This window comes from Triticum aestivum, chromosome 4B (genome assembly GCF_018294505.1).
Source record: "Triticum aestivum cultivar Chinese Spring chromosome 4B, IWGSC CS RefSeq v2.1, whole genome shotgun sequence".
NCBI classification, from domain to species: Eukaryota; Viridiplantae; Streptophyta; class Magnoliopsida; order Poales; family Poaceae; genus Triticum; species Triticum aestivum.
This window is the reverse complement of record NC_057804.1, coordinates 453,535,641-453,559,505: the sequence shown is the minus strand read 5'-3', so window position 1 is coordinate 453,559,505 and position 23,865 is coordinate 453,535,641.

Here is a 23,865-nt window from a genome sequence, read left to right as displayed (position 1 = left end):
GAAGCTGCCCATTTTGGCCTAAACTGCTCAGAGGCTGAAAAAAGAAAGAGAAACGAGCGGTCGTGCTTCTCCAGGCTCGAGATGGCGTCAATGGCGTCGGGCCTACCTCCTCTAAGCCATGGTGTCGTAGCTCCTTCCACCCCGTGCGACTGGCGGCGCCGAGGACGGGATCCGGCGGGAATCAGCCTGGGACGGCCGGATCTGTTGGCGGCGGAGAGATCCCGGCCGGCGACGGGGGCAGCTGTGTCTGGCGGTAGGAACGGCGGTGGCGACGGCTTGACAGGAGACGACGAGGGAGAGGGGAAAGATGTGAGCGAGCAGGGTGTGCGCGATCGAGAGAGGACCCGGCGAAGCGTTTTCTCTTCGGGGTGGCAATATGGTGGTAAATAATCAGAACTTCAGCTTCCAAAAATTGTGGAGCTGGGAATCCCTCGCTCCAGAAAATTGTACTAGAGCCCACGATGGCTTCGTGGATTTCAGCTTCAGGAAGCTATTCCGTTCGGGCTGGCTTCGGACCAATTTTTTTAGAAGTTCAGAGTGGGAGGAGATCAGAATAGGCCCATAGTAAACACACCACACATGAACAAGGCATGATGCACAACAAGCATGATGCATGACAAAGCTACATGAAGGCTACTCATAACAAGAGATGATGCAAACAAGAGCAACACATCAAGGCAAGTTTAAATGAGGCCGGGAACAACATATAACAATTTCGGTAAGTCCTCATATGCAAATTTCGAAGTTGGTCCAGATCTGAATAAACCTTATGTTCAAGTTGTTAAACATCAAGTTAATATGCACAAAGATGATCTACACGAGATTCTAGTCAAGTTACATATAAAGTTCATTTAGTTCGGAGCTACGGCCTAGAAGATATGAGCAAAGCAAGTCAAACATGGCATTGATGCAAAATGCATACAAACATCAAGCCAACACCTCAAAACAAGGATGCTACATGATATTATGAAACTACATGCAATATCAAGCAAGTTTCATATAGCGCACACTCAAAACGGAGCAACGGTTCAACACACACACATGAAACAACTTTAAAGGACAAGCTGTCCAAAACAGCAACTAGGCATATTGCAAGCATCAAAACAACAAACTACAGTACCACAACATAATAACAAAAGGCATGGGCATGATATACAGGTAAAGCACGACAAAACATGAACACTGAGCTATCTCCATAAATCACTAGAACATGCTCAAACACACATGGTAAGATTGCAAGTAATAACAATTTCAGACTTCGCAGAAAATAACATCACGATGCAATGCTTAGAGCTATCAAACAATATGTTACAATAACTTATCATGGCAAACAAAGGCATGGCATGAATCTACTAATTGCATAGATCAAAAGTCCTTTACTGACCATAAGCCAAAAAGGATCAGAAAATATGATGGCACCGATGTAAACATAGCAAGTTATATTACAGATTCAAACATGGCAGAAACAGAATTATGAAGGCATGTAAATGAGCTTGTGCAACTCACTACAAAGCAATACATGGCATGGCAAGTCAACCAACAGTAAGAAGGCATGTTTGTGAAGCTAAGCATGGCAATAGCAAGTCCATAGGGTGCATGGGACACTAGGAAAACACATGGATACAACTGAACTTAATGTTAACAGGCTGACAGCAACATTATGAAGCAACTTTGGAGCAAGATATGAACAATCTACAGCAAGCTATAAATGCTACCAGGGGCATGAATGGTTAGAGGATGACATGTAGATCAAAACATGTTTATAGAACATCTCCAGAGTATGCATAGAATGATTTGTAGAAGCAGGTTTACATAGCATCGCGAAATAACAGATTCAGCCTAGCAAAACAGCAACATCATATACCCTACTTAACAAGCTCGAATCACTCACCACAAGTCATTGCATGACAAGATAAGCATAGCATCATCAAGAAGACATGTTTGTGAAACAAACCAAGTCAAGACCAAGTCCATAGCATGCAAGGATCAACTATAGCAACCTTGGCCAAATTGAATAACATGTAAACAATCTGCCAGGAAACATTTTGAAGCAAAAGTAGAGCACAAAAATGACATGCTAGACTACTCCATAATTGCAAACAGGGCCATGAATGTATAGACAATAACCACGTGTACAAAACACCCTTACTGAAGTATCTCAAAATATGCATGGATCTCTCTGTAGGAACAAGTTTACATGGCATCAAAATAACAGCAGAACAGGGACTAAAATCAGCAATATCACGAAGCCTAGTTTGCATGCTTGTGCTAGTCACCAAATTGATCACAAAAATACATGGCATACACCACTGTAAATAAGACATAGCATAGTTCAAAACAGCTGTAGACATCAACCTCATAGGATGCACACATCAATCATGGCAAAAATGACAAAAGAGCTCGTTCTGATAACAGGCAGCAGAAAACATTATGAAGCATACTGACAACGATGATTCGGACATCTAGATGACCTCAAATAAATATGATGCCATGGAATGAAATGATGTACTCGTCGAGGCGAACAATTTGACACATTACACGCACGAAACGGAGATACAGATGCATAGTTACGATGCAATGAACAGGGCAAGAAAATGACAAAAACTCCGGGGACTTCGTGGAAAAACGAAGTCAACCTTGTTTGGATCTAGATCTGGCGCGGGTTACGAGGTTCGCCGGGGTAGCGGGCTGCGGCGACTAGAGATGGTCGGGGCCGGAGGGAGACGGGTCCGGAGAAGGCCGGGGAGGCGGCGGCGCGGTCGGAGCAGAGGCGGGTCGGCACGGCTTCGGTGGGCGCTCGGCCGGCGAGGGCGCGCGGCGGCGCGGCGAGACTTGGGCGGCGCCGGCCGGGAGGAGCAGCGGCGGTAGGGCAGGGCCGGCTGCGGGCGAAGGGCCGGGCCGCGGGGCGCCGCGGCTGCGGGCGGCGGCGGCCGCAGACGGGCAGCGCAGGCGGTCGCGGCCCGGGACGGGCCTCCCGTGGGCCGGGCGGGCCGCGGCGGCGCGGGGAGAGAGAGGAGGCCGGCGGGGACACGTGTCATGCACGGATTCGCCGCGGGGGCGGGGGCGGACATGTCCGGTGGGAGGAGAAAGTGTCCGGCGGCGCGGGGAGGAAAATGGCTAGGGTTTGGACCCGGGATTTCGGGGAAGAACACATATTTATAGGTAGAGGGGGCTAGGAGAGTCCAAATGAGGAGCGGTTTTCGGCCACGCGATTGTGATCGAACGACCGAGAGCATGGAGGGGAGTTAGGTGGGTTTTGGGCCACTTTGGAAGGGGTGTTGGGCTGCAAAGAGAGAGGGGGGTTTACAGTTACCCGGTTAACCATTGGAGTACCAAACGACCTCCAAATGGCACGAAACTTGACAGGCGGTCTACCGGTGGTATACCAAGGCCACTTGGCAAGCCTCGGTCCATTCCGAGAAAGTTTAACACCCACTCACAACGAGAGACGAAAGGGGAACGCCGGAGGACATAGGAGCGCCGGATTGCAAATCGGACAACGGGGAAAAGGCTCGGATGCATGAGACGAACACGTATGCAAAATGAAATGCACATGATGACATGATAAAATGCAACACGCAAGCAAATGACACGGAAATGACGAGGGATACTGGCAGACACCTGGCACATCGGATCCGGGGCGTTACATCTAGATTCGTCTTTGCAGTGATACGGAGAAGCTAGCCCAGCAGACGACGAAGAGGGCCAAGGCTTCAACGAGCGACGAGCCCCCGGCAAGCACTTCAAGTGCGCCAGTGACGATCACAATCAGCCCGGACGCTAGTCCTCAACACAGCCCCCAATCCAGCCCCCAGCGTGAGTCTGTTACTCGTTTCCCGCTAGCGGGCGGCGGAGTGTGCATCTTCAGTGCTAACCTTGCTGGGTTCGCAGGAGGAGAGCAGCAACAGGAGGAGTCATTGAGGGCCAGCCCTGACACGCCGCCCTCGTTGACCACACCACTCAAGGGGGGGGGGGGTCCAGGCAAGGGCATCCACCAACGAGCCCATGTGCATGGAGGAAGAGGCGGCGAGCACATGCACCGGTGGCTCCGTCCTGGCAATGAGCGTTGCTGGGGAGGGAACCACCCCTCCTCAACTCGTCACAGGTAAGCCGCCTCCCTCTTGTCCCTTGTCATCTTTGCCGTGTGACTTTCTTTCTTTTCCTTTTCGACTTTCTGTGTTTTGACTTCAGTTTCGCCTCATTCTCCCTTTCGGCTTTCAGATCCCCTCTCGATGGCCCAAATGGACATCGAGGCCATCATTGAGGAGACCGCCAAGGACGCCATCGCTAAGGCCACCAAGGTTGCCACCGACAAGGCCGCCAAGGACGCACACGAAGAGGGCGCCAAGGGGTCTGTCGAGGGGGCCAGTAAGGAGACCGGCGACCGTACTGATGGAAATCCTTCCACAGGAGCACCTGGGGCTGCATCGATCCCAGAGCCCTCTGCTGTCGGGGAGAAGGTGGTTGATGATCAACCATCAACCTCTAAAGCCCCCACCCTGAGCAGATACCTGAAGGTGGGTGATGACCTGTTTGTCAGCATCGCAGGAACGACGGGCACCGGAGCGCCAACCTAAGGGGAGGCTTTTGATGAAGAAATTCTTGGCGTTGCCGGGCTTCAGGTTGTTGATGAGTCGAGCGCCAGCACCAGCGGCTCCAAAGAATACCAGCTCCTCCAAGCCATAAGCATTAATTTCCAGAAGCTTCAGGTGCTTCACCGTGCTCGCAAGGAGAAGCTGGTCTCCAGGACAGCAGTCATCGACAAGGCAGAGGCAGACTTCCAGGAGCGCATCGCTCAGGTGCAGACCTGGTTCGACGAGGCCCAGCAAGAGCTGAAGGCTGACCATGAGCAAATGAGCGAGCGCTAGCAAGAGCTCCTCCTGAAGCAGGCTGACATTGAGAAGGCCCAAGAGGTGGCTGCTGCATAGGCCGCCAAGGATGAAGCTTCCCAAAGGGAGCACCGCGTTCTGCTCAATGCCTAGGAGGAAGACCTTGTCGCTTAGGAAGAGGCGCTTGCCTCCAAGCTCGCGGCAAGGATGAAGAAATCAAGAAACTTGTTGCGCAACAGACCCAGGAGCTGAAGCAGGAACACAAAGACTCACTCGATGCTCTAGCCCTGAGCCATGCCGGCAAGCTGAAGGAGGCCGTCGATGGTGCTGAGGCCACGAAAGCCGCCAAGAATGAGCTGGCCGGCAAGGTGGAGAAGCTGGAGCTAGAGCTGGATGAGCACAGGAAAGAGGTCTCCATGCTGAAGAGCAATAGGGACAAGACCGTCGACACCTTGGCGGAGCTATAGGCCGCCATATCCGGCAAGACCAAACTGCTCTTTGAAGCCAACGACTCCATTGCCGATCTGAGCTGATGCTGACCACCTTGGAGGAGATGCTCACGGAAAGCAGGGCCCGTGAAAAGGCCCTGGCCAAGGACCTCGAGTATGAGAAGTTGCTGCTGCAGAGTGCTGCCGCCACCCACACCGACTTTGTGGATGGCACGAAGGTCTGGACCGCGCGCTTCGTTGATGTTGCGGAGAGGCTCACCGTGCAGCTGTCCGTCATGGGCATGCCGAGCTTCAGGTTCTCCCAGGAAGAGAATGTGAGCCAAAGTGCCAGGTTGACCCTGTTCTTTAAGCGCATCCTCGACGCCCTGGTACTGCTCCGCTCTAACCGAGCGACCCATCTGGCCAACGAGGCCCGAAAGCTTTGCCGGGGCATCCTCCTCAAGGTGCTCACCAAGGTGGCACACTGGAACCCCGGCGTCGATTTCACCAAGGCACTTGAGAGCTTGCCAAAGTATGCATACCTCAAGGCGCTTGAAGAACTTGTCGAGCCCATCGTCAAGTGCATTGACGGAGTCAAGAGGTTGGAAGGCCAACGCCGGGATTAGCCACTCCACTCTTTATTGCTGCTGCAAATTCATGCCCAAGACGATTTCATCTTAAGTTAGAAATGCGGCTACCATCCATGTAATATAACTTGCTACGTTTTGAACTGAATGCATGCTATCTTCCTGCTTGATCTCTCTTTGTATGTACTACACCCTACACTCATTTGGATAGGCTTGCTGGTGCGTGCACCCTTGCCGCGAGCACATTGAGTAACGGATCCTTAGCAGCTTGCTGGGGGTGTCGCTGCCGGCAAGACACCTTGCTGCTCCTAGTGCAGTCACTTGAACCGCTGAGAGAACTCAAAACAGAAGAAGGGTACTAGCTGTGGCAGGGTTCCTTCGCGTGCAGGTTTTCCATACAAGACGAAATCCTTTGAGGAAAATAACCTTATATTTAAAGAAAATCACTCAAATTTTGACGTGACTTAGCTTTTCGTTGTTGCGTTATTTTCTGCAAGATGCTGCTTTGAATGGCGCCTGTTGGTGCCCATACTCTCTATCCTCCCCGGCAAACCTGTATGCACTGTCCTTTGAGAAAAAGAAAGAAGAGAAAATAGGAACATGGAACCTTGGCGGTTCATCAGTATTTGCTAGAAAAGTTAGTACAAAATCTCGGACAGGCATGCATATATATGTATATGAACATGGAAATCTACAAGAACTGTACATATCAACAATTATTCAACTGCGCACAGGGTCTGCGCCTGGCTTTGTACATAGGGTTACATGCCTTGCTGGCAAGGCTAGTACAAAAGGGGGTTGCTGGGGTCCCGACAACCGCGCCTTATGGGTAATACTTGCGAAGGTGTTTGATATTCCAGGAGTTACTCAATGGAACACCATCTTCGGTCTCTGGGCGGACTGCGCCAGGCCTGGTGACTTGTATTACCCGATAAGGGCCTTTGGATAGCAGCCTTCCACTCTTCTTGCTCCTCCATAGCAGGAGGAAAGTCGAGGAGTAGTTGTGCTTGTGCCAATGCTTTTGCTCGTGTGGGTGGTAGCGACAAACACGTGGAACGGGAGGTGCTCGAAATTCTAACTACGTTAGAAGGAGCTCCATCACGGTTCCGCGGCTGCACGCCCTTTTCACCAGCATCTTGGCGTGCATGTCGGCCCTGCGCATCACAAGAATGATGCTAAGGGCTTTTGCCGCGGTGACGCCCGGGGTCACCAACGTCGCGGTGCTGCTTGTCGCGCATGACCTGGGTGGACCGCGGTGCATGCGTTGGCGGAGTCGTCTTCCTACCCTTGGAGGTCCCCGTGCCGCCCATAGGTAGCACGGCTTCGTCCTTGGATACGGTGGTGCGCGGATCGTCGCCGTGACCGTGGACGATGCCGCTCGCCTGGTTGCTTGTACCAAACTGATGTGGATGGTCTTGATCTCCACCGCCACCAGTGTTTGCCCCATCACCCATTCGCGCCGGCACGGGCAGACTGGCTCCAAACGAACCGATCACTATGATCATCTTCTTCTTCGGAGCCATGGTGATGAAGAGATTGACATACTAACTACTAGAGCAGATTTGCACAACCTACGCCCCCTACCTGGCGCGCCAAAGATGTCGGGGAAACGACACCTATGGGATTACGAGGATCCCTTCTATGGTTGGCGAGGAGAGAGGGTTGCACAAAGAGTAGGTATGGTGATCAGCATGAGGGATTTTTACCTAGGTTCAGGCCGCTGAGGAGCGTAAAACCCTACTCCTACTTTGAATGTATATTTGGTGTTCTTGAACCTTAGCTAGCTGCTATGCGTGCCTGGTCCAAAAGTTCGAATCCTTCTCCAGTATGCCTCGGGCCTCCTTTTATACACCAAAGGGGTCGCCACAGTGGCACACAGGAGGTGTAAAGTAGCTACAGTGTACAAGCTTATCCCTAAAACCATAGGACAAACGCCTTAAATGCGCTGCTTACGTGCCCTCCAACTTTATCAGGGACGGTAATAGAACACATCCCTCCATCGCCGCCTCACCCCATCTTGACATGCATCCAGGCTGACGAGGCATGCGACGCCAGGCTGGCTGGCTAGCCGTTGTGTTGGCGCGGTGGCAGGATCTTCAGGAAGGTCTGCATGCCACCATGCAGGTGCTTTCATAGTTGGCAGGCTGGTCGCCGCGCTGGAACAACTGTGAGGAGGCGAAACCTTGTCGGGTGCGGGCCTAGCTGTGGCTCCGCAATTGTCCCTGGCAAGGGTCTTGCCGAGGGCTTGCAGTCGTCCCCGGCAAGGGCCTTGCCGGGGGTCTTCGTCTTTTGGTCTCCATGTAGACCTGCATGCCACCGGTCTTCACAAAAATCTGCATGCTATTACGCATGCACCCTCGAGTCTTGTCCTTCACATTGTCAATTGTGTGAGAGCTCTCAGCTTCAAGGGTGGTGTCCTTGTTGGTGCTTCGCAAGCCGCCCCCGCAAGGCCCTTGCCGGGGCTACGCAAGCCGCCCCCGCAAGGATCTTGCCGGGGGAGGTCTATCTTGTCTTCTGCTCTTTGTTTGCTAGCTTGAGTGCTGCCTTGGTAGTCTTGCATCTTGCTTTCTACTGCCCCGTCAAGCCTTTTCCACGAGCGCGGCTACAACTAACCGTGCACAAGTAAGGGGAAGGGCCCAAACTTATGTACACTGACAAGGGTCTATATTGGTTTTTCATGGCTACAGAGGCTTGCGGCGGTGGAACTTCTGATCTAGGGTTATTTCTGGTGGTTTCTATATTTATAGGATTTTTTGGCATCAGTCTCACGCTGAGATGGGCCACAAGGGGCCCACAAGGTACCAGGGCGAGTTAGCCCCACCTGGTGTGCCTTGGTACCTTGTGGGGCCCTCATGGCTCTTCTGGACCTTGCACAAAGCTTCTAGTGCCACTTTTCTTCTAGAAAAAATCGTCAAGAAGTTTCATTTCATTTGGAGAACTTTGATTTCTGCACAAAAAACAACACCATGGTAGTTCCGCTAAAAACAATGCCAGTCTAGGTTAGTTCCATTTAAATCAAAGAAATGGCACCAAACCATATAAAATTGTTGTAAACATGGCATGAATACTTCATAAAATATAGATACGTTGGAGATGTATCAAAGACCAAGGAAGAATTTCAATTCTCCCATCATAAACATTTGATGTTCTTCGGGCATCATATATGCAAATTCATCACTGAAACATTTGTTAGTGCAACCAAAGATAATATCATCAACATATATCTGGCATATGAACTATTCACCTTCATAAGATTTTGTGAAAAGAGTAGGGTCAAGTGAACCGGGTTTGAAGCACTTTTTCTTTAGGAATTCCTTCAGAGTATCATACCAAGCCTGTGGGGCTTACTTGAGGCCATAGAGAGCCTTCTTGTGTCTGAAGACTTTGTCTGGATGCTTTGGATCCTCAAAACCTAGTGGTTGAGAAACATATACTTCTTCCTCAATCTTACCATCGAGGAATACACTTTTCACATCCATTTGATATAACAGAATATTATGATGGTTAGCATATGCAAGTAGTATACGAATAGCTTCAAGCCTAGAAACAGGTGCAAATGTTTCACTGAAATCAATGCCCTCAACCTATGTGTAGCCTTCTGCTACAAGACATGCCTTATTCCTTACCACTTGGGCATTTTTGTCTTGTTTGTTGCGGTAGATCCACTTGGTGTTGATGATATCGTGCTTGCGCGGATCAGGATGATTGACAAGCTCCCACACATTGTTGAGCTCATTTTTTTGCAGTTCTTATTGCATGGCTTGAATTCATTCGGGCTCCAGAAATGCTTCATCAACTTTTGGTAGGATCTGTGATAGAGACAAATGCAAAATTCCCACAAAAGTTAGCTAAATGTGAAGCTCTAAGCAAGTGAGGGGACCAGGTACATTGATGTTATCGAGGATCTTCTCAATCTGCACTTCATTCACCACTCGTGGATGAGCTATACGAAGGCCTTGTTGTTGTTGTTGAGCAGTTTCCTCAAAGTCATTTTGTCACATCCCTAGCTTCTGGCATGCTCTGAGCTAGCTAGTCATGTGTTGCATCATGTTTAAATTTTTGCCTAAAATTGAAATGGGGATGTTCAAACCCTAGCATTAAATCAACTCAACTAGGGTAAGTTAAAATCTTTTCAATAAACCCAAAAGGCCCCTAAGAAAAGTTCATGATTTCTGGTTAAGGTGGAAACCTCTGCCAAAAATGATGAATATATCCTTAGGTCATTTTTGGATTTTTGAATTAAATCATATTGTATTTGACTTTGGGCATTTAAATACTATAAATATTTTAAATGCTCAAATAAATGTTGGAAATTGATAAGGGTCACTGGAATAATTCAGAAAGCACCCATATTTATTTCCAGGATTTTATAAAATGATTTGATATTTAAAACAAATCAAAAACAAATTGCAGAAATAGAAAAAAATAAAACAGAGCAAAAATAAAAAGGGAGAAGGCCACCTGGGCCACTTACCTGGCTCACTTACCTGGCCCATCTCCCCCGGCCGGCCCAGCCCAACTCCCCACCGTCTTCAACCTCTGCCAGTAGGCAGAGGCGTGTCGACGCGCCCGCGCCCGAGCGCCACCTCCTGCTTCCACCTCCTGCTGCCCCCCCTCATCGCCCTGGACTTCCTCCGCGACGCCACGCGACCCCGATGCTCTCTCACTCTCTGGTTCTCTCTCCCCCCCTCGCTCCTCTGCTCTCTCTCTCTCTCTCACGGCCGCCCAAATCAGCCGGTGCCCGCCGCTGCAAGGCACCGCGCCCACCGCCGTCCCCTTGCCCCGTGGCTGTGACCCCTAGCTCCGCCTCGCTGTCGTGAAGCTCCACGCCGAAGAACACGCCTGCGGATGCCTAGCAGCGCCGTCGCCGACGCCATCTTCGTCCTCCGCACCGACGGCCGCCGTCGACCGATTCGTCATCACCAGGCCGTCCCCGAGCTCTCTGAGATCACCAACGACCCCGCCGTGAGCTCCTCTACCGACCCCCCCTTCTTCCCTGTCCATTAGCTCGTCATATCCGTCGTTTCCGTCGAGACCGAGACCTCACCGGCGCCGGACTTGTCGCCGTCGTCGTTTTGGTTCACCTCCGTCCAAACCGAGCACGCAGACGTACTCAGAGCGCTCCCAGGAGCCCGTAGCGCCCACCAGCCCCTCCTCCCATGCACCATAGCGCCATCTCCGCTGTTGCCCGAGCTCCGGCCGCCGCCGCGAGCTCGACTCCGGCGAGTACAGCGCACCCCGTCCGCTCCTTCCTGCTCCGTTGGATGCGGAAGAGCACGGGCTACGCCCCGGTGGTCTCCGCGCGCTTTTTCGCCGCCTGTAGCCCATTCCGGCGAAGCGCCGCCGCGCGGTTTGGTCGTCGCCGGCCGAACCCCGGCGAGGCTGACGTGGCGGCTTATTAGCACTAATCCCCACCATTAGCCACCTCACCAGCCGCTGACAGCGGGCCCCACCCCTGGTCAAACCCCAGTCAGCGCTGGGTTTGACCGGGATTAGCTCCTGTGTCACTGACGTGTGGCCCCCACACGTCAGATTTGACCCGGGGCAGCCCTGTTGACTTGCTGACGCAAGCATGACGCAGTGCTGATGTCATAACTCATTTTCTGGATTTAATTTAATTCTGGAATTCCAGAAAATAGCTAAAACTTCAATAAATCATAGAAAATTAACCGTAACTCCAAATTAAATAATTTATATATGAAAAATTATCAGAAAAATTCAAGGAATCCATCTGTACCATTTTCATGCATGTTAGAACAACTTATCACTACTGTTTAGGGCAAATGAAGTAAATGGCATTTAAATAATCACATATGGAGTTTGAATTTGAATCTTGTATTCAAACCAACTTCATTTAATCTGGTGCTAGTTGCATTAGCCCAAAACACATTCATTTTGCCATGTCATGATCATGCATCATATTGTGCATTGCATTGATTGTGTTTCCTTCTGTGTTGCCGGTATTTGTCCCCTCTCGATAGACGTGATACCGATGATGTGATCGTTGACACTGATGAAGACTCAATGTTATCTTCAGAAGTGCCAGGCAAGCAAAACCCCCTTGTTCATTCCGATACAATCCTACTCTCTCGCTCCTGCTCTCTTTTACTGCATTAGGACAACACCGATTCATCTGTTACTTGCTGCGGTAGCTGAACCCCTTTATCCTTTGCATGACCTGTCATTGCCACAGTAAATAGATGAAACCCACTAGCATGAGTAGGAGTTGTTTGAGCCCTGTTGTGCCTACTCATTCATGTTTGTTTGTCATGCCTGCTACTGCTTAGAGTTGAGTCAGGTCTGATTCATCGGGGATGAATCAGAGGCGTGTGAACATGTCCTACTGTGTGGAGCTAAGTGTGTGAACACGATTTGGTAAAGGTAGCGGTGAGAGGCCATGTAGGAGTACATGGTGGGTTGTCTCATTGCAGCCGTCCTCAGGAACTGAGTTCTGTGTTTGTGATCCATGATTCAGCTACTACCACGCATTGGGCCCGAAACCAATGGACCCTCTCGGCTTCTTGATCACCCTTGTCCTCTGTCCAGGAGTTGCAAGTAGTTTCTGGTGTTTGTAGTATGCTGGAGGCCGTGGCAGCGCTGACCGTAGGGGTGGGCTGTGATGCGGTAGGCACGTGGCCGGGTAAACCGGGCGCCCGTTTGGTGTCACGGAACCCTGTTCACATCGTTTGGGGCTGTGAGCGAAACTCCGGCCGGATCTCCTCATGGATGGAACCCGAATAGGCGATAAACCTGGACTAGAGACTTGAGTGTTTAGGTAGGCCGTGGCCGACACCCACGTTGGGCTTCCGCTTGAAGGTTGCCGAGTACATGTCGTGTAAACGGCGGTAAGTGGTGAGAGCGTGTGTGAAGAAGTACACCCCTGCAGGGTTAACCTAATCTATTCGAATAGCCGTGTCCACGGAAAAGGACTTCTGGGTTGCTTATATCAGTTCATAGACAAGTGAAAGTGGATACTCTAAAATACGCAAGATAAGCGTGAGTGCTATGGATGGCGTTCTCGTAGGGAGACGGGAGCGGATCCATAGTGGTGTATTGATATGGTGAATATGTGGACTCGTGTGCGCCACCTCAAAAAAGTTACTCGCAGTCGTAGTTCAGGATAGCCACCGAGTCAAAGCTGGCTTGCTGCAGTTAAACCCCACCATCCCTTTGTTGATAATGATGCATATGTAGATAGTTCTGATGTAAGTCTTGCTGGGTACATTTGTACTCACGTTTGCCTATTTTATGTTTTTGCAGAGAGACTTCAGTCTCACTAGTATTTCCGCGTGGACTTCGACGTTTAGCTTGTTACCTCAGCTACGATCTTGTGCCCTCGGCAGGATCTGATAGATAGTCAGGCTTCTCAGCCTTTTTCATTTATAGTTGTCTGTACTCAGACATGATAGCTTCCGCTTGTGCTTTGACTTGTATGCTCTGAGTGTTGGGTCATGAGACCCATGTTTGTAATATCTCGCTCCTCGGAGCCTATTGAATAAACTACTTGAGTCATAGAGTCATGTTGTGATGCCATGTTGTATTGCACATATCGAGCATATTGTGTGTATGTTATTGAAATGCTTGGTATGTGTGGGATCTGACCATCTAGTTGTTTATCTTTAGTAGCCTCTCTTACCGGGAAATGTCTCCTAGTGTTTCCACCGAGCCATGGTAGCTTGCTACTGCTCCGGAACACTTAGGCTGGCCGGCATGTGTCCTTCTTCGTTCCTGTGTCTGTCCCTTCGGGGAAATGTCACGCGTTGAATACCGGAGTCCTGTTAGCCCGCTACAGCCCGGTTCACCGGAGTCCTGCTAGCCCAGTGCTACAGCCTGGATTCACTCGCTGATGACCGACACGTTCGATGCTGGGTCATGGATGCCTGTCCCTGTAAGTCTGTGCCACTTTGGGTTTACGACTAGCCATGTCAGCCCGGGCTCCTTATCATATGGATGCTAGCGACACTGTCATATACGTGTGCCAAAAGGCGCAAACGGTCCCGGGCAAAGGTAAGGCGACACCCGTGGGAATACCGTGCGTGAGGCCGCAAAGTGATATGAGGTGTTACATGCTAGATCGATGTGGCATTGAGTCGGGGTCCTGACAGCGTTGGTATCAGAGCTTGACTGCCTGTAGGATTACCAAGCCAAACTGGTCGAAGTTGAGTCTAGAAATTCTTTAGTTATATAAGGGAATTGATTGTGGGATGGAACGTAAGGCTCTTTTTACTCCTTATACCTCATGCCTTCTGATCTGAGTCATCTTATCTTTCCTGCGGGGATTAAGAACTAGGCTATCTCTTCTTTCTATTAGGATCACGTGTTACTAATCCGTAGACTTATAAGATTGTTGGATTTAAGCTCAGTTCAGTTCCTACTACTTCCGTATGTTAATTGTTGATCTCGAAACCTTGATATTGTGCTTCTGAGTGGTTATGCCACCATTTTGTGAATGTCTCAAATCTTTTCTGAGCATTTACAGCCGTTATGCTGTCCGAGTCATCCCAGGTTTCTATACAATCTGATGCAATTTGCAAATCCTTTCTTCCCGTTTCGATGTTCCTTTGGGCTAGATTAGCCACACTAGTCAGTGAGTTGAGGTACTTTATTGCCTTGACATATATGTTGGAGCTAGTATTATGACCCTAGGTGTCTTAGGGGATCATCTAGTAATTTAGCCATGATTTGTGCTCCCAGTGTGAGGATTCTGGCCATCATTCTCGAAAGCATTCCGTGATGCTACTTAGTAGTAGGTATTCTATTCCTGGGTTCTTGAACCCGAGATTCACTCTACCTACTTCATGTTGATAGTAATTGCTAGTGCCTTTAGGATATCAGTAACTTTTGTGATAGTCCTTGAAGTCCGTGGTATCTTCTTCTTCCAAATACCATGAACTACTTATGGCAGATGTTTATTGGATCAAAAAAAATCACAATTAGAGTACTCTTGAGGAGTTCTCCATTCATAAATCGTGACTCTGCCAGTTCTACCTTTCTGCATGGGTTATCCGGAAGAAATATGTTGAACTTGGTTCGACATACTAATCTATGCATCCACAACTCAGAAAGTTATATGTTCCTTTGAGTTGTTCTCTTTAGTGGCATTCTGACCCTCGTCTATCAATTGATAGTCAAGAGTATGCGTGCAATCGTTCATCGATACCTATTACTCTTGTGGTCCGTCAAGCCATTCTATTCCGGAATGACTAGGAGAAACACACTCCAGTACCTCATCCATATTTAGGATTGGGTCAAAGTAGTTGTGTTCCGCAGATCAAGTTACAATCCAGCTTCTGGTCTACTCTACCCTGAAGTATTACCTTCTTTATGACAGGAATTTCATGAGAATTGCACCACCTTTTGTGAATTCTTGACATAGTGATACTTCTCGCCATCCTTTTTCATTCCTCGGTTCCGTGTTGTTGCAGCCGGAGTACCGACAAGTGAATCGTGATGTGTGAAATCAATACTCCTAGCAACCTTGTTGCTTGGTAGTTAAATGGACAATAACTTCATTCTTAGCGTGTTGATTATTGAATCATCATTCTAAGACTGATCGTGCTACCTAGTCCTTATTTCGGTGCACCCTTCGATTGATGAGTTAGGATCTTGTCAAGTCCTCACTCATTTGATCATATCGTCTTGCCCTCAAAAGCGAGATTGTTCTCGAGCTTAGTAACATACCGGTGGTTCGTGATTTTCCGAATATCTTCTCGGAAGTATTACCAGGTTGTCACCTGACCGCTATGTTGAGTTCGTGATCAAGTTGGTTTCTTGTGAACCACCTTCTCTCCAAGAATCGGTGTTAGATATCCCTGAGCTAGTTGGTTAAGCTAGACAACAACTTGGAGAGTTGGAAGATAAAAGCTTGTCTGACTTAGTTCGTTCCAAAGGGATATTCTTGTGTAGTGTGTGTTGAAGAAAGATGATATCTTCATCGATTGGTCCTTGTGATCAGTTGCTGGACCTATTGTCTTATCAATCCTTTGATTTGAGTGTGGGCTATCGTCAAATCAAATCAGTACCAACGATGCTCGTAATGTTGTCTTATTCGTGGTTGATCCCTCGAGCATACACCATTATATCTTTTAGGTCTGACCAATGCTATCACTTGTTCACTTAACTATGGAATTCCTTTTAAAAGGAAACCCAGATGAATTGTTGTTGTGCCCATTGACAACATCCTTGTCTTCTCCATAATTTTGCTGAACATTAAGCTAGTGTTGGAAACTTTTGAAAGCATTTGTTCATGCTAGCTCATGAAGCATATGTTTGGATGAAGGTAGTGACTTCCTTTAATTCATGTGCATCTGATGCAAGTTGCCGCCGTGGATTCGAGAAAGTCAATGTTGCTTTCTTTGGAATCATTCCAAATCAGTCATGCACACGTGCGAAGAATGCTGTGGTTTGAAGACTTGCAACCTTCAATCTATATGTATCCCTAGCACACCAAGCCACTGATTGATTTGTTCAAGGAGAAGGAGTTCCTTCATAAGAGCTAATCCGGACTTATGAAAGAACTTCGATACCCTCGTTGATGGTTCCCCCTCCTGAACTCGGTAGTGTTTTATTATAAGACTACCACGTGGTCATGCTTGTCTGGGACAACGTGTTCACATGTTTGTAGCAGAACCAGCTCATGTTTTGGAGCTTGCTATCGTAGTTCATCTCCCGAGAATCCCGCAACGTCATCTCGTCGATTTGTGTTGCAAACTTTCATTTTTCTTCCTAAGACTCGATGAGCCTGGAATATCCTAACACCAACCAGAGCTGAATCTCAGGCAGATATGATGGTTGGAACATTTCCCTAAGAACTATAATATTGGTCTCTCGATAACCGGTAAGGTGGATGTCGTGGCCAACACACCCATCCGGTAGACCTATTATTATAGTATCTTGTTTGAGGAAGTTGGCCACCCCCCCCTAGGGATTTCGTAGGATTTACTCCCTAGTTGCCCCTATGGATTTTTGTGTTCCCGAAGTCCGACCTTTTACTTGATGTTTTAGATATCAAACCATATCTATGAATGGGTTATACTAGCACATCAAGGAGAACATTAGAAGCGGAGTGCTAAATGTCTCTCGGTCGATCATCCAGATTTTATTTGCTTGGCCTCGCTAAGGTGAAATCTGAGAAAGTGTTATCCTCCTTCGCATCTGCATCGTCCATCGCTATTCATCATGGTAGTATGTTGTGTTGTCAGCACCCTTGACGCGGTTGTTGATAAAACCTTGATGATTGTGGAAATGCTCAAGTTCTTGAGAGCACGCACAAGCGCTACGTCTTATCATCGGCACTAGCTGGGATTGCCCCAGATTTCCTCGGTTATGCTATAACCACTCCAACAGTGAATTCACTCTCTATTGTTGGGTTCTTCCCCAGTTACCAGAATCATTCCAGCATTTGCATTTTGTTCCCAGCTTGCACCGCCAATGTGCCATTCTACCATGGGTCTCTTCCATTTCCGGTGATAAGCAAAATTCATCCATTACGTTGTCTTCAACAAGGTAATCCACATCATCCAAGTTTGAGTATGCCATTCTACCGAACCCCTCTAAATGATCGATTATGATTTGCCTTAAGCTGGTATAAAGAGTTTCAATGATCTCTGAATCAAAGGTAATTCTTTTGCCACTTAAGGGGAGATATCTACGAGTCACGGTTCCGAAGGTGTCTCGTTGTGGTATCATGGCAACTCAACTCCTCGCTACGTTGACAACCGATTACCACCTTCTTAAGTGTGGAATTGTTGTCCACCTAGTGAACCTTCGTCATCCGTTTCTTTCCACCCCTCTTGATGTGTATCTCGTGTCTCAACCCGAGAGATGGTCCTATGTCTCATTCCGTGAGTTGTTCGATCTTCGAGAAGATCGACCCTTCTAGAGTCTCCTTCTTCCCTCCATGTCATGTTGGCAGGATTTCTCAAGGCAAGACCTCGAGTCAATGATGGTGAATGAATCAACGTTCAACTGAAGTGCACCCTGGATCGTGAAGATTATACTAGTTGCGTTTCCCCTTCACCTTACCCTACGCTTGAATCTCGAGACGAGATTCTTGTTTAGTGGGGGTGAGTTGTCACATCCCTAGCTTCTGGTAATGCTCTGAGCTAGCTAGTCATGTGTTGCATCATGTTTAAATTTTGCCTAAAATTGAAATGGGGATGTTCAAACCCTAGCATTAAATCAACTCAACTAGGGTAAGTTAAAATCTTTTCAATAAACCCAAAAGGCCCCTAAGAAAAGTTCATGATTTCTGGTTAAGGTGGAAACCTCTGCCAAAAATGATGAATATATCCTTAGGTCATTTTTGGATTTTTGAATTAAATCATATTGTATTTGACTTTGGGCATTTAAATACTATAAATATTTTAAATGCTCAAATAAATGTTGGAAATTGATAAGGGTCACTGGAATAATTCAGAAAGCACCCATATTTATTTCCAGGATTTTATAAAATGATTTGATATTTAAAACAAATCAAAAACAAATTGCAGAAAATAGAAAAAAGATAAAACAGAACAGAATTATAAAAGAGAGAGAGGAACATACCTGCAGCCACCTGGGCCACTTACCTGGCCCATCTCCCCCCGGCCGGCCCAGCCCAACTCCCCACCGTCTTCAACCTCTGCCAGTAGGCAGAGGCGTGTCGACGCGCCCGCGCCCGAGCGCCACCTCCTGCTTCCACCTCCTGCTGCCCCCCCTCATCGCCCTGGACTTCCTCCGCGACGCCACGCGACCCCGATGCTCTCTCACTCTCTGGTTCTCTCTCCCCCCCTCGCTCCTCTGCTCTCTCTCTCTCCTCACGGCCGCCCAAATCAGCCGGTGCCGCCGCTGCAAGGCACCGCGCCCACCGCCGTCCCCTTGCCCCGTGGCTGTGACCCCTAGCTCCGCCTCGCTGTCGTGAAGCTCCACGCCGAAGAACACGCCTGCGGATGCCTAGCAGCGCCGTCGCCGACGCCATCTTCGTCCTCCGCACCGACGGCCGCCGTCGACCGATTCGTCATCACCAGGCCGTCCCCGAGCTCTCTGAGATCACCAACGACCCCGCCGTGAGCTCCTCTACCGACCCCCCCTTCTTCCCTGTCCATTAGCTCGTCGTATCCGTCGTTTCCGTCGAGACCGAGACCTCACCGGCGCCGGACTTGTCGCCGTCGTCGTTTTGGTTCACCTCCGTCCAAACCGAGCACGCAGACGTACTCAGAGCGCTCCCAGGAGCCCGTAGCGCCCACCAGCCCCTCCTCCCATGCACCATAGCGCCATCTCCGCTGTTGCCCGAGCTCCGGCCGCCGCCGCGAGCTCGACTCCGGCGAGTACAGCGCACCCCGTCCGCTCCTTCCTGCTCCGTTGGATGCGGAAGAGCACGGGCTACGCCCCGGTGGTCTCCGCGCGCTTTTTCGCCGCCTGTAGCCCATTCCGGCGAAGCGCCGCCGCGCGGTTTGGTCGTCGCCGGCCGAACCCCGGCGAGGCTGACGTGGCGGCTTATTAGCACTAATCCCCACCATTAGCCACCCCACCAGCCGCTGACAGCGGGCCCCACCCCTGGTCAAACCCCAGTCAGCGCTGGGTTTGACCGGGATTAGCTCCTGTGTCACTGACGTGTGGCCCCCACACGTCAGATTTGACCCGGGGCAGCCCTGTTGACTTGCTGACGCAAGCATGACGCAGTGCTGATGTCATAACTCATTTTCTGGATTTAATTAATTCTGGAATTCCAGAAAATTGCTAAAACTTCAATAAATCATAGAAAATTAACCGTAACTCCAAATTAAATAAATTATATATGAAAAATTATCAGAAAAATTCAAGGAATCCATCTGTACCATTTTCATGCATGTTAGAACAACTTATCACTACTGTTTAGGCAAATGAAGTAAATGGCATTTAAATAATCACATATGGAGTTTGAATTTGAATCTTGTATTCAAACCAACTTCATTTAATCTGTTGCTAGTTGCATTAGCCCAAAACACATTCATTTTGCCATGTCATGATCATGCATCATATTGTGCATTGCATTGATTGTGTTTCCTTCTGTGTTGCCGGTATTTGTCCCCTCTCGATAGACGTGATACCGATGATGTGATCGTTGACACTGATGAAGACTCAATGTTATCTTCAGAAGTGCCAGGCAAGCAAAACCCCCTTGTTCATTCCGATACAATCCTACTCTCTCGCTCCTGCTCTCTTTTACTGCATTAGGACAACACCGATTCATCTGTTACTTGCTGCGGTAGCTGAACCCCTTTATCCTTTGCATGACCTGTCATTGCCACAGTAAATAGATGAAACCCACTAGCATGAGTAGGAGTTGTTTGAGCCCTGTTGTGCCTACTCATTCATGTTTGTTTGTCATGCCTGCTACTGCTTAGAGTTGAGTCAGGTCTGATTCATCGGGGATGAATCAGAGGTGTGTGAACATGTCCTACTGTGTGTGAGCTAAGTGTGTGAACACGATTTGGTAAAGGTAGCGGTGAGAGGCCATGTAGGAGTACATGGTGGGTTGTCTCATTGCAGCCGTCCTCAGGAACTGAGTTCTGTGTTTGTGATCCATGATTCAGCTACTACCACGCATTGGGCCCGAAACCAATGGACCCTCTCGGCTTCTTGATCACCCTTGTCCTCTGTCCAGGAGTTGCAAGTAGTTTCTGGTGTTTGTAGTATGCTGGAGGCCGTGGCAGCGCTGACCGTAGGGGTGGGCTGTGATGCGGTAGGCACGTGGCCGGGTAAACCGGGCACCCGTTTGGTGTCACGGAACCCTGTACACATCGTTTGGGGCTGTGAGCGAAACTCCGGCCGGATCTCCTCATGGATGGAACCCGAATAGGCGATAAACCTGGACTAGAGACTTGAGTGTTTAGGCAGGCCGTGGCCGACACCCACGTTGGGCTTCCGCTTGAAGGTTGCCGAGTACATGTCGTGTAAACGGCGGTAAGTGGTGAGAGCGTGTGTGAAGAAGTACACCCCTGCAGGGTTAACCTAATCTATTCGAATAGCCGTGTCCACGGAAAAGGACCTCTGGGTTGCTTATATCAGTTCATAGACAAGTGAAAGTGGATACTCTAAAATACGCAAGATAAGCGTGAGTGCTATGGATGGCGTTCTCGTAGGGAGACGGGAGCGGATCCATAGTGGTGTATTGATATGGTGAATATGTGGACTCGTGTGCGCCACCTCAAAAAAGTTACTCGCAGTCGTAGTTCAGGATAGCCACCGAGTCAAAGCTGGCTTGCTGCAGTTAAACCCCACCATCCCCTTTGTTGATAATGATGCATATGTAGTTAGTTCTGATGTAAGTCTTGCTGGGTACATTTGTACTCACGTTTGCCTATTTTATGTTTTTGCAGAGAGACTTCAGTCTCACTAGTATTTCCGCGTGGACTTCGACGTTTAGCTTGATACCTCAGCTACGATCTTGTGCCCTCGGCAGGATCTGATAGATAGTCAGGCTTCTCAGCCTTTTTCATTTATAGTTGTCTGTACTCAGACATGATAGCTTCCGCTTGTGCTTTGACTTGTATGCTCTGAGTGTTGGGTCATGAGACCCATGTTTGTAATATCTCGCTCCTCGGAGCCTATTGAATAAACTACTTGAGTCGTAGAGTCATTTTGTGATGCCATGTTGTATTGCACATATCGAGCATATTGTGTGTATGTTATTGAAATGCTTGGTATGTGTGGGATCTGACCATCTAGTTGTTTATCTTTAGTAGCCTCTCTTACCGGGAAATGTCTCCTAGTGTTTCCACCGAGCCATGGTAGCTTGCTACTGCTCCGGAACACTTAGGCTGGCCGGCATGTGTCCTTCTTCGTTCCTGTGTCTGTCCCTTCGGGGAAATGTCACGCTTTGAGTACCGGAGTCCTGTTAGCCCGCTACAGCCCGGTTTACCGGAGTCCTGCTAGCCCAGTGCTACAGCCCGGACCCACTTGCTGATGACCGACACGTTCGAAGCTGGGTCATGGATGCCTGTCCCTGTAAGTCTGTGCCACTTTGGGTTTACGACTAGTCATGTCAGCCCGGGCTCCTTATCATATGGATGCTAGCAACACTATCATATACGTGAGCCAAAAGGCGCAAACGGTCCCGGGCAAAGGTAAGGCGACACCCGTGGGAACACCGTGCGTGAGGCCGCAAAATGATATGAAGTGTTACCGGCTAGATCGATGTGACATCGAGTCGGGGTCCTGACACATTTTATTTAGGATCAATAGTTTCTTCACAACAGGGAATGATCACTTCTTCATCAACTATTTCTTCACTGGGCACAATTTCACCAGTGCCCATCAACTTGATGGATTCCTCAGGAGGCATTTCGTCTGGCACAGGAGGCAGGTGCACTCTTTGTGAGCCGTTAGTTTCATCAAACCGCACATCTGTAGTTTCAGCAACCTTGTTGTGGTAGGTGTTGAAGACTCTATAGGCATGCGAGTCCTTTCTATAACCAACCATAAAACATTCATGTGCTTTCGATGCAAATTTAGAATTGTGATGTGGATCTCTAATCCAGCATTTAGCACCGAAGACTTTGAAATAACTCACATTGGGTTTCTTGTTAGTGAGGAGCCCATATGAGGTCTTTGTTGGAAATATGCCCTAGAGGCAATAATAAAAGGATTATTATTATATTTCCTTGTTCATGATAATTGTCTTTTATTCATGCTATAATTGTGTTATCCGGAAATCGTAATACACGTGTGAATACATAGACCACAATACGTCCCTAGTAAGCCTCTAGTTGACTAGATCGTTGGTCAACAAATAGTCATGGTTTCCTGACTATGGACATTAGATGTCGTTGACAACGGGATCACATCATTAGGAGAATGATGTGATGGACAAGACCCAATCCTAAGCATAGCACAAGATCGTGTAGTTCGTTTTGCTAGAGCTTTTCCAATGTCAAGTATCTCTTCCTTAGACCATGAGATCGTGTAACTCCCGGATACCATAGGAGTGTTTTGGGTGTACCAAACGTCACAACGTAACTGGGTGACTATAAAGGTGCACTACAGGTATCTCCGAAAGTGTTTGTTGGGTTGACACGGATCGAGACTGGGATTTGTCACTCCGTATGACGAATAGGTATCTCTGGGCCCACTCGGTAATGCATCATCATAATGAGCTCAAAGTGACCAAGTGTTTGGTCATGGGATCATGCATTACGGTACGAGTAAAGTGACTTGCCGGTAACGGGACTGAACGAGGTATTGGGATACCGACGATCGAGTCTCGGGTAAGTAACGTACCGTTTGACAAAGGGAATTGTATACAGGATTGACTGAATCCTCGACATCGTGGTTCATCTGATGAGATCATCGAGGAGCATGTGGGAGCCAACATGGTTATCCAGATCCCGCTGTTGGTTATTGACCGGAGAGCCGTCTCGGTCATGTCTGCATGTATCCCGAACCCGTAGGGTCTACACACTTAAGGTTCGGTGACGCTAGGGTTACTAGGAAGACATGTATGTGATTACCGAATGTTGTTCGGAGTCCTGGATGGGATCCCGGACGTCACGAGGAGTTCCGGAATGGTTTGGAGGTGAAGATTTATATATGGGAAGTTGTCATACGGTCACCGCAAAGTTTCGGGGGCATATCGGTATTGTACCGGGGCCACCGGAGGGGTTCCGGGGGTCCACCGGGAGGGGCCACCCCTCTCGGAGGGCCTCATGGGCCGTAGGGGGCAGGGAACCATCCCCTGGAGGGCTGGGCGCCCCCCCTTGGGCCCATGCGCCTAGGGTTGGGGGGGGGGGAGGAACCCTAGTGGGGGCGCCCCCCTTGCTTGGGGGGCAAGCCCCCCTCCCTGGCCGCCGCCACCCCTCTAGATCTCATCTAGAGGGGGCCGGCCCCCTTTCCCCTTCCCCTACAAATAGAGGGGCGAGGGGAGGGCTGAACACCTGATCCAGGGCGCAGCCCCTCCCCTCCCCAACACCTCTCCTCCTCCGTTAAGTGCTTGGCGAAGCCCTGTCGGAGTACTGCCTCTCCACCATCACCACGCCATTGTGCTGCTGCTGGAGTCTTCTT